General features: G+C 40.6%; 1 long non-coding RNA gene across 2 annotated transcripts in view; it reads right to left on the bottom strand.

Annotated features, from left to right (window-relative positions):
• The window catches only part of LOC144930912 (uncharacterized), a 63,989-nt gene that overhangs the window by 17,229 nt on the left and 34,495 nt on the right, over positions 1-12,265 (bottom strand). The window contains exon 2 of one of the 2 annotated variants that reach the window (XR_013636402.1): positions 1,249-1,288. The exons of the other annotated variant lie outside the window; for it this stretch is intronic. This is a non-coding gene — a long non-coding RNA (uncharacterized LOC144930912). The remainder of the gene's footprint in view (positions 1-1,248; positions 1,289-12,265) is intronic. 2 annotated transcript variants of the gene reach the window in all.

The following is a 12,265-nucleotide window of genomic DNA, read 5'->3' as shown; positions in this document are numbered from 1 at the left end:
AATCTATACAGAATCCCCTGGAACGCCATAAGATTGGGTCCCTAATCCATGAACTATTGGGACTCATTTACAAAATTTTTTTAAACATTACATGAATATATTGTCTCATACTATAGAATTAGAATTTATAATCCCTATTCCATGATGAGATATCTTTGAGCTATAATGTATCTTAATTAAAACTATCTTTAGATAGGTATTTTCCTCAAAAAGCATTTTATCAAAAAAATCTGATTTAAATTAAAAAATTCTCATTTAAATTTTAAAAAATCTGATTTTTTTTAAAAAAATCATTGATTATTATCCACCCTACTCTTAAATCTAGCAGACAAAGGTATAACATGATCCAATCACTGGAAGTTGAAGCTAGACAAATTCAGATTGGAAATATACTGTAAATTTTTAAGTGAGGATAATTCAACATTGGAACAATTTACCACAGCTCATGGTATGGATCCTCCATCTCTGACAATTTTTAAATAAAATTGGATGTTTTGCTAAAAAATATGTTCTATGAATTATTTTGGGGAAGTTCTATGGCCTGCATTATACAGGTCAGACTAGATAATCACAATGGTCCCTTCTGGCCTTGGAATCTATGAATCTATAACTGAATGGGGTGTAGAGAATGAACTATTAATTTGCTGGTAGAAAGGGCTCCTACATGCCAGGATTGGGGCAGTGTACTTTGAGGAAGTCTGCACTGTTGTTGCCAGCACTCTTATCTATTCCATGGACAAACAAAGAGCTGCCCAACTGGGCACCTTTTACTAGCATAACCTTTCCACCAATTTGTTTTAAAACTACTGAATTTTGCCATATGGAATAAGAACTCAAGGACCTTATAATCTGAATATTTAAATTGTTCAAAAATAACATGGAAGAGCACTGTATAAATGCATAGCTAGCCAGATCCATAGTGGTTTCTGGTTTTGGTGTGATAGTTAATATTCAAGCAAGTACTAGTCTGATATCACTATAAAAAGCAAACCCCAGTTGAAGCAGGCACTGTGCAACCCCCCTACGCAACTTTGCCAATGCATATGAGTACTGACTTACAAATTTTCAAACTCTTCCAGTCATGGGACTCATTTAAAAGAGAAAGAAAACTCTGCTGAAATGGTCTAAATCACGGAGTGTTTTCCTGGTGGGGCTACTGTATGTTGTGACTACCAAATGTTATTTTCCCTTAGGTCTGTGTTCTGGAAAAGGTTAAATCCATTAGCTAACCTGTGTTCAATCACTTACCCTTTGGGAGAGGCTGTTCTTTCCATTCCTTTAGAAGAGCCTATCACAGTGGGTAAGATGTTAGAGAAATTAAAGTGAGGAAATGAGGAAACACAGATGCAGAGAACATGCCTCTGCTTATTCTGAATTCTCTCCTACTTATCTTTTTTTAAAACACACCATGCACACCAGTATTCTAGATAGCTGTGCTATAAAACATAAAAAGACATGAAGGCAGCAAGCCATGTACTTTCAAACTGCATTTTTTGTTCCTCGATGATGATAGATCAAACAGTGCCGTATCAGCTGAAGCAACAAGCAAGCAAAGCTATTTCCCCTCCCCAAGATGTGTACACAGAAGAAACAAATGTACAATATGGTAGTGATCTGGTTTGTAAGCAAAGAAAATATATATTTCCAGTGTTAATTTTAAATTAATATTTTTACATTTCTAAAACCACATAAGCAACGTATACATGTACAAAGCTACTGAAAATGTGGCTATAAAAAGGCTCTTTTCCCAATGTTTGTCAGGGGAAGATTAATGGGATAGTCAGTACATGTTAACAAGCTCATTTAGCACTTTTCAGCTAATTTGGTCCATCTCTGATTTCTTCATGCTAGAAATAACACCACAGTACTAAACATCAGCAAATTATAGCAACAGCTTTTTTAGTACAGTAAATTATTTCTTTGCTTTAGCACTTATGACATTATGCATGTATTTGCTACTAGATTTTACCTCTCATACTTTAAACTCCTTATTATTAACTCATAGACTCTTGCTTATTAACTGAGCACCCTCAACTCCCCTTTAAATCAAAGGAAATTGAGGGCCCTCTGCACCAGACAGATTGGGTCTTATAACATTTGATAGGATTACGTAACCTTTCTTAAATTCGTGTATGAAAACCAGTCTGTGCTGGCGAAATGCCTAACAAATGTTTGTCTCTGGTGGATATTTTACCCCTCTTGTACTTCTAAACTCACACATGTGACACAGAGTTGTAGGAATATAAATTACCTCAATTTTCTACACAATTTTCAAATAATGTATATTATTCTATAATATTTTTATTTTCAAGAAACTGTTAAGCAAAACAGAGATGACAACATTCTGAATTTTACCATCTAACACAGATTTTAAAATGTCAGATATAACATATGTCTACTTCTGGTTTTACTCAGCAGAAAAGAAATATAAAGCCCCAATCACTCCTGTAGATGTTGCATGCATGCAGATTCCTGCATCCACATACAGCCCCATAGACTTCATTGGGGTTCCGTGTGAGTGTAGGAGTCTGTCCTTTCAGATTCAGTGACAAAATCAAGGGCATAATTTGCAGAAGAAAGAGAAATTTGTTTATCTACTATAAGTTAAAATATTCAGAATCCTGCTTCTGAAGCTTGCTACTCAAATCCAAGTTTTAGATTCCGGAGAGTAAACAGAACAAGAACACTTCTGTAATTATAGGTTTCAGAGTAGCAGCCATGTTAGTCTGTATTCGTAAAAAGAAAAGGAGTACTTGTGGCACCTTAAAGACTAACAAATTTATTTGAGCATAAGCTTTTGTGAGCTACAGCTCACTTCATCGGATGCATTCAGTGGAAAATACAGTGGGGAGATTTATATACATACAGAACATGAAACAATGGGTGTTACCATACACACTGTAACCAGAGTGATCATTTAAGGTGAGCTATTACCAACAGGAGAGCGGAGGGGGAGGGAACCTTTTGTAGTGATAATCAAGGTGGGCCATTTCCAGCAGTTGACAAGAACGTCTGAGGAACAGTGTGGGGGGGGACGACAGGGGGGGAATAAACATGGGGAAATAATTTTTACTTTGTGTAATGACCCATCCACTCCCAGTCTCTATTCAAGCCTAAGTTAATTGTATCCAGTTTGCAAATTAATTCCAATTCAGCAGTCTCTCGTTGGAGTCTGTTTTTGAAGGTTTTTTGTTGAAGTATTGCCACTTTTAGGTCTGTAATCAAGTGACCAGAGAGATTGAAGTGTTCTCCAACTGGTTTTTAATGTTATAATTCTTGACGTATGATTTGTGTCCATTTTTTCTTTTACGCAGAGACTGTCCAGTTTGACCAATGTACACGGCAGAGGGGCATTGCTGGCACATGATGGCATATATCACATTGGTAGATGTGCAGGTGAATGAGCCTCTGATATTGTGGCTGATGTGATTAGGCCCTATGATGGTGTCCCCTGAATAGATATGTGGACACAGTTGGCAACGGGCTTTGTTGCAAGGATAGGTTCCTGGGTTAGTGGTTCTGTTGTGTGGTGTGTGGTTGCTGGTGAGTATTTGCTTCAGGTTGGGGGGCTGTCTGTAAGCAAGGACTGGCCTGTCTGCCAAGATCTGTGAGAGTGATGGGTCGTCCTTCAGGATAGGTTGTAGATCCTTGATGATGCGTTGGAGAGGTTTTAGTTGGGGGCTGAAGGTGATGGCTAGTGGCGTTCTGTTATTTTCTTTGTTGGGCCTGTCCTGTAGTAGGTGACTTCTAGGTACTCTTCTGGCTCTGTCAATCTGTTTCTTCACTTCAGCAGGTGGGTATTGTAGTTGTAAGAATGCTTGATAGAGATCTTGTAGGTGTCTGTCTCTGTCTGAGGGGGTTGGAGCAAATGCGGTTGTATCATAGAGCTTGGCTGTAGACAATGGATCGTGTGGTGTGGTCTGGATGAAAGCTGGAGGCATGTAGGTAGGAATAGCAGTCAGTAGGTTTCCGGTATAGGGTGGTGTTTATGTGACCATCGCTTATTAGCACCATAGTGTCCAGGAAGTGGATCTCTTGTGTGGACTGGTCCAGGCTGAGGTTGATGGTGGGATGGAAATTGTTGAAATCATCGTGGAATTCCTCAAGGCTTCTTTTCCATGGGTCCAGATGATGAAGATGTCATCAATGTAGCGCAAGTAGAGTAGGGGCATTAGGGGACGAGAGCTGAGGAAGCGCTGCTCTAAGTCAGCCATAAAAATGTTGGCAAACTGTGGGGCCATGTGGGTACCCATAGCAGTGCCGCTGATTTGAAGGTATACATTGTCCCTAAATGTGAAATAGTTATGGGTGAGGACAAAGTCACAAAGTTCAGCCACCAGGTTTGCTGTGACATTATCGGGGATTCTGTTCCTGACAGCTTGTAGTCCATTTTTGTGTGGAATGTTGGTGTAGAGGCCTTCTACATCCATAGTGGCCAGGATGGTGTTTTCAGGAAGATCACTGATGGATTGTAATTTCCTCAGAAAGTCAGTGGTGTCTCGAAGATAGCTGGGAGTGCTGGTAGCGTAGGGCCTGAGGCAGGAGTCTACAAAGCCAGACAGTCCTGCTGTCAGGGTGCCAATGAATGCATCCGATGTAGTGAGCTGTAGCTCACGAAAGCTTATGCTCAAATAAATTTGTTAGTCTGTAAGGTGCCTCAAGTACTCCTTTTCTTTCTGTAATTATACAAAAAGTTGACTCTGTGGCAAAGTGCCCGGTGGGTATGGGAATTATGAGTACAAGTTCACAAATTTAAAATACATAGCAAAAAGCGCAAGATGTGACCAAAGTGTCTGAAATATCAGATATAAAGAACAGAGTGATAAAAGAATGCATTGGATTCTACCACAAAAACACAGGTAGCTGGAAAACTCTTTGCTTGGCTCTCCTTCAGAACCAATATAATTTTAACTCTTGCTGTGATCTGGATACTCTGCATGCAAGAAGCTATATATTTTGTTAGGACTAAGTGCCATTTAAAAAAAAATCAGGTCTGGAAGGATTGATAAGAGAGAACTCACTTCCATAAAGCTGCAATAAGAAGGAAGTTTACAACTGTCATATAACTTTAAAGGGAGGCTACGTTTGGGGTGAAATGTATTAACCGTGTCATTAAGGATGATTGGTTTTCTTTAGAAAACCAAGGTAAATTTAACACATAATTTAATATTAATGAACATCTGCATACCACAGCCCAGCAGATGCAATGAGTATTTCATTAGTTTTCCCAACATACAAACAAATTATATTCAGTATATAACTAATGTTAAATTTGTAATACAAATAAAAAAAAGTTAAGGGGTGACTTCTTAAACTAAATTCACCCATTTGAGTCAGTGGAGAGGCACTATGGATAAATTTGGCCCCTTGTCAACTTCCTTTATAAATTCCCTAATATAAGTGTATAAGAGTTATGATGTTATACAAACATGTGTTTGAGGTTTAGAGGTTTATTCTTCTTCTTTCATGTGCTCCCCAATTCAATAGCTAGATTGTTCAGCCATCGAACTGCTGCATAATTGAGGTGGCAAGGTGTTGCAGTCCACCCTCCAGTCTTCTAATTGTGCACTCCACCACGTTTGACCATCTGCCTTGCTGCTCCGCAGTCACAGTGTGAAGACTGGGCTAACCCAAATTTTTGCATTGTGCAGTTTTGTCCAGGATCTGTTTCACAGGTTGCAAACAGGTGCATATAAATTAAGCTTCTGAAATTCATCAGCATGTCTATTCTTCTATCCTAGAATTTCTGCCACTCTGGTAGGACACAGCTATTGTTTCTGATGTGCCATTCTTCATCTGAGATTGGCCTGGGGCAGCAGCATTGGACATGAGTGTATGAACAGCTGCTGCACAAGGATGTTGTGAAGTCAGTCTAGCAAGTTAGCAGAAACTGCAGGTATCAGTGTTTCCTTCTGGAGGCAGGCAGATCTTCTTCTAGGAAATGTGCGTTGCTTATTTGCACCTATTGAAACCATTGTCAGCCTTGTGTGCTGCACATAAGACCTTTCTGAGATAATGTCAGTGTACTTACATTGATCCATATCAAGAGATAATCACTTGATAAATCTTTTTTTAAATTTACACCATTTAATCAATGATGTCAGCAAATACATCCGAATCTGGAATTCCCATTCACGGTGTACCTTAAATAGTAGAACCTTTTTTTGGTTTAAATGTTGCTTCCATATACATGGATATAAATAGTGTTCACATTTGCATGGATATAAGAGGGTAGAACTGGGTCCTTTAGTGCTCTGTTTCAGCCTACAGCAAACTTCATTTTTAGTTAAATCAAGCACACCTGAAAACAGGATTAATTGCGGAAACATTAACAAATCCTTAACTATGTCACTGTTAGTTGGTACAGCTGTAACATGCTACTTAAAATCAGATATGTAATTAAAAGATAATGCCATTGTCACAGGATAGAGGTTTCCTGCTGCTAAATTAATACAGAAGGATGTATTTAAAATAAACATCAAGATGCTGATTTTGTTTGTAAAGTGGGAGACACTTATCCCATGGCATATTTAAATCCCTCAGGCTTAATTCAGTTATGTGAAGTGACTGATGGTGCCAATGTTGTCTTTTTAAAAGTATTATTCTTTCTTTTATGTGATAATGAAATTGAGGGCTTAAAATATTGACTGTAGTCAAATATAGCATAGGTGGGTGCTATGCAGACTTTTGCATATACCTTAGCCAGATGATCTCAAATCCTAACATCCTGTAGATTCTGCTTGTCTAGCCCTGGTCCTCACTAAAGACACAGTCTCAACTGAAATCAGTTTCAGGAGCAAATCCTAGAGTAAAACCACTGAAGACTTGTTTTTATTTATGATCTTAGGTTTTAATACTCAGCGACATTTCAGGGTATTTAGGGGCAGATTTACAAAACATTTAGAAACCTAAAATGCAGACGAGGCCAAGTGAGATTTAGGAGCCTAACTCCTAGTGGAGTGTAATTCGCATTCACCACCTATCTGCCTCTTTGGGTATGTCTACACTATGAAATTAGGGTGATTTTATAGAAGTCGATTTTTAGAATTCGGTTTTATACAGTCAATTGCGAACGTCCACACTAAGCGCATTAAGTCAGCATAGTGCGTTCTCATTACCATGGCTAGCATCAACTTACAGAACGGTGCACTGTGAGTAGCTATCCCACAGTTTCCGCCGCCCACTGGAATTCTGGGTTAGGCTCCCAATGCCTGATGGGGCAAAAACATTGTCGTGGGTGGTTTGGGATACATGTTGTCAGTCGACCCTCCCTCTGTGAAAGCAACGGCAGACAATCGTTTTGCGCCTTTTTTCCTGGGTTACTCGTGCAGATGCCATACCACGGCAAGCATGGAGCCCACTCAGCTCACCGTCACCGCTACTATTGTGGGCAAGTCTACTGTGGGGGCTGCTGTGATCCAAGTAGCCAATGCAATCACTGATGTTCTGTTATCAAGGGTAGTGACTCTGGGAAATATGCAGGCCTTTTTAGAGATTAGGTGCATCATATTCCAGTCCTTGGTCACTGGTGACAAAGTCTTGCAGCCATACATTCCAGTCTGGTCGGCGCTGTAACACCCCATAGTACTTCTGTGGTTGACACATGTAACAGCTCCAGGGCTCTTGCTCTTTTGCCTTGGCCGAGGTACCTTGCCCTACCAGGACCTCCAAGCATTCGACACAGAAGCACCTGCAGCAGCTGGCATTGCTACACGGCAGCAGCAGCTCCTGGGTGCCTTCGCAGCAGATGGTGCAGTAGGACTGCTAGCCGTCCTCGTCCATGATGTACGGCTCTACCGCTTCCGCTGCAAGTCTGCTCTCCTTTTGCCTCAGGCTGCTCTCCCAGCCAGCAGCACTGCGTGGTCACACCTACCCCATCCTACTCCTTACTCCCATGGCTCATAAAGCCTGGAGAGTAGTAAGGAGCAGTTCAACTATAGGCTGAGCTAGTGCAGAATGGTGGTAAAATGTGCCTTTGGACGTGTAAAAGCTCGCTGGCGCTGTTGGTCAGACCTCAGTGCAACCAACATTCCCATTGTTATTGCTGCTTGCTGTGTGCTCCGTAGTACAGCACAGCACAGCACAGCAAGGCGCGCTGCGCATCAGAGAGGCTTTGAAAACCAGTTTCATGACTGGCCAGGCTTCGGTGTGACAATTGTGTGTATTTCTCCTTGATGCAAACCAGCCCCGTTGTTGATTTTAATTCCCTGTAAGCCAACCACCCTCCCCCCTTCGAAATAAAGTAACTGTTGTTTTGAACCTATGCATTCTTTCTTTATTAATTTAAAAAAAATGAGATAACAGACAAGGTAGCCTGGGTAGGGTGGGGAAGGAGGGAAGGACAAGGCCACACTGCTTATTGTAGCCACACTAAAAATCAAACTGTTTGAATGACAGCCTTCTGTTGCGTGGGCCATACTCTGGAGTGGAGTGGCTGTGTGCCTGGAGCCTCCTCTCCTCCCCCCACCAAGCGTTCTTGGGCATCTGGGTGAGGAGGCTATGGAACATGGGGAGGAGGGTAGGCAGTTATACAGTGGACGCAGTGGGAGTCTGTGCTCTTGTTGGCTTTCCTGCAGCTCCAACAGATGCTTCATCATGTCCTTTTGCGCCCCCATTAGCCTCAGCATCGCATCCTGCTTCCGCTCTTCGCACTCACTTAATTCTTTCCTGGCCTATGCCACTGAATGCCTCCATGCATTAAGCTGTGACCTATCAGTGCGGGAGGACTGCATGAGCTCGGAAAACATGTAATTGCGAGTGTGTTTTTTTTCACCATCTGCAATAACCTCAGAGACAGAGATGATAGCGGGAGCATAGAAACATTCAATGCTCTACGATTCTGGGGAGACTGCATGGTCACTTGTGCTGCTGAGTTTGCCATGCTGACCAAACAGGAAATGAAATTCAAAAGTTCCCGGGGCTTTTCCTGTGTACCTGGCTACTGAGTCAGAGTTCAAAGTGCTGTCCAGAGCGGTCACAATGGAGCACTCTGGGAAAGCTCCTGGAGGCCAATATCATCGATTTGTGTCCACACTACCCCAAATTCAACCCAGCAATGTCATTTTTAGCACTACTCCCCTCGTCGGTTTTAAGAACCCTTTAGCTCGACGGAATGGGGTTGGTTCTGTGGATGCAGTCATTTTAAAATCGACTTAATGCGGCTAAATTCGACCTAACCCTGTAGTGTAGACCAGGCCTTTAGGTGCCTAAATAACTCTGTAAATCTGGCCCTTAACTCCATGTTCCTATTGGTACATCTTTTTGGTGGTGGTGGAGGCAATGCTCTGATTATGTCAATTCTAAATTCCTGACCAGGACTTTGGCATAACCAAAGAAAACCTGCCTGAGGAAATCTATCAAAGATTTTACACTGAGCTGAGTGTATGCTGCAAAAGGAGTTAGGGAGTTTAGTCAGGGCAGTATGCTTGTAAGTATTTGTTCTGAAGTGTGTGCATATGTAAGTGTTTATTGTTTGAAGCAAGCTGGCAAAGGTTTTGCTGGAGAGCCTTAATCCACCGACTGAATTCCCCACTGAGCTTTCTTTTTTTGCTGACCGGTAACAAACAGTAACAAAGTATTTTTTTATTGTTAACTGACAGCGATTCACTTAGGTTAATGTTTAAAATGGTTTACTAAATATGTCCTTTTTCCAAAATACACTGTCATCAAGCAGACCCTTTAATCTGGTCAGCATTACAGCAGCGATATCAAACATCCTGTGAAAAATTTAACCTCAACAACATAGCTCTATAGAGAAATCCCTATGTTGAGGGAAGAGTGTTAGGGTTGTATTTTAATGGGGATCTATAGAGTAAAATGTTTTCACAAGAGAGATTTTTATCATTAAAATATGTCGCGACTGTCTCTTGTGCATAGTGTGAAATCGTGCTTCAACATGTTACAAATAGATGCAAATTGCAAGGAGAGCTTACTTTGCTACTGTATATTTTGTTGACTATTCTTGCCATTTCAAAATGTGCTGGAACTCAAACTACATACTGTACCTGAAATGTGTTTCTAGGACAGTATATCAGAGGCTCTCTAGATTCAGTGCACCTACAAGGGCTGGAATAATACAGAAATATCTCTGCAATGATCAGGAAATGCTCTTTATACAGCCAAGCATGCATTTCATAATGGACCAAGCACCTTTTTCTTGCTTGCACAAGGTTTTCTTACTAATCAACATGCAATATAAATGGATATAAGGTCCTTTACAATTGTTCTTACAATACTCTGATACTCCTTGCATTCATGCAACGCACATGCTCATTAGCAAGGCAACATTTAATGCAGCAAAGCATTTGTTAAAGTACATGAATTAAATACATGGCTGTAGATTTGTTCCACCCTCCCCCACAAAAAAAAGTGAAGCCTTCCAGTAAACATGAGCACAAAGAGCTTGGCTGTAGCAATATTCTGGAAGGTCATCAGTCTTGTTTACTCATTGTGTGGTTCAGCTATCAAAGTCTACCTCTGTTTTGTACAGATCCTCCTCCTGGACATGCACCTACCCCTTTTTATAAACACAACATTTACATAGTCTCTGATGCTCAATCACTCGGCATTAACAAGAGGGGGTCTCCTGTGCTCCCTGCAGCAGAATGACTTCTAGCTTCTGGGACTTTTGCTTTATGGGCAGTGCAAAGACTTGGTGTGAACAATAGTAATTTTGCCTCAAAAGGGTTAGTGCAGACATTTTCTTATTTTTCGACCACATAATTTCACATACCTTAGGTTCAGTGAAACCCCCAATCTCCAAAAGCTCTGAGTTTCACCCAATTCCTGTCACCAATTCTAACTTACCATTCTACTGACATGAAACCATAAATCAGCCCAGGTTCACTGAAATGTCTGTGAATCTGGCCTGGATTTCCAGTTGACTTAAAAAAAAAAATCTTGAAAGCAGGACTGGTTTTTTGTTGTTGCTGGTAGTATCAGAGTATCCGATTTCCTTCCGAGCATTTCACATAGTTCTGTGAGTCAGCAATTAGATAGATGATTTTAGGGTAAAATGCAGATTTCTTAAAGCCTGTGAGGCAAATATTCCAAGGAGGGAAGATATCTTGAGGCACAGCATTAAGGCAGAGATTAAAGTAGAAAGCCACACATTCAGAAACACTGAGAAAAGTACAGCCAGACAATCCTGCTAAAGAATAAGAAACTAGAATTTAAAAGAAGGGAGAAATTTCTTAAGTCATACAATTTGAATACCACATCATTCAGGAATGTTTAGATCCAGTATTTTGGTTTCTTCCATTATAAATACAGAGCTACTTACAAAGTTCAGATCCAGCCTCAAGTTTGTATTTGAAACCACAAAGATTGTACCTGGGTTTAGTAAAGATGCATCTCCAATAGATAGTTCAGATCACAGAGACATATATGCAGCAGGATTACTGCATAGTTTTCAGAGTAGCAGCCGTGTTAGTCTGTATCCGCAAAAAGAAAAGGAGTTCTTGTGGCACCTTAGAGACTAACAAATTTATCTGAGCATAAGCTTTCGTGAGCTACAGCTCACTTCAGTGGAGCCTCTGCTGAAGTGAGCTGTAGCTCATGAAAGCTTATACTCAAATAAATTTGTTAATCTCTAAGGTGCCACAAGTACTCTTTTTCTTTTTGCATAGTTTTTGTGTAAGGGCTTCTCTACACAAGGAAGTTTACCAACATAATTATGCTGGTATGATTATACCTCTGTGGTTATACAGGTATTCCTGTGTGGACACTTTTTTGTTTTGGGGATAAGAGTGTCCACATAGAGAGTTATGCTGGGATGACTATAGCCATATAATTATACCAGTCAAAATTTGCTCATAAATTTTCCCATGTAGAGAAGCCCTAAGTATAGTTGTGCTTTCTTGTTTTAGGGATGATTTGGGTTTTAACCTCTCATTAGTTTTCCATGTGTCATAGGCTTATTTCTGTGATTTTTAATTTTTGTTCGTTTACTATTGCCTACTAAAATAATTGTACTTTGTAAATGCACACCATGTTCTCTTGTACTTGTTTAGTATTAAATAATATTTATCATGCAAGGTATCTGTAAGTTATATAAATGTATTTGGAGTGCTTATAGGGCAGTGTAGTAGCAAGGACAGACAGCTATTAATGAGTAAGGCTACGATTTAGTCATGGAGGTCACGGCAGTCACAGATTCCATGACTTTACTGGACCTTCGTGACTTCTTCAGCTTCAGCTGTCAGCAGCTGAAGCTGTGGCTGGGGCCTGGCTGGGGCTGGAGCCAGGGTTATGTCCCCACGTAGCC

This window comes from Lepidochelys kempii, chromosome 10 (genome assembly GCF_965140285.1).
Source record: "Lepidochelys kempii isolate rLepKem1 chromosome 10, rLepKem1.hap1, whole genome shotgun sequence".
Lineage (NCBI taxonomy): Eukaryota > Metazoa > Chordata > Testudines > Cheloniidae > Lepidochelys > Lepidochelys kempii.
This window is presented reverse-complemented; position numbering and strand designations above follow the sequence as displayed.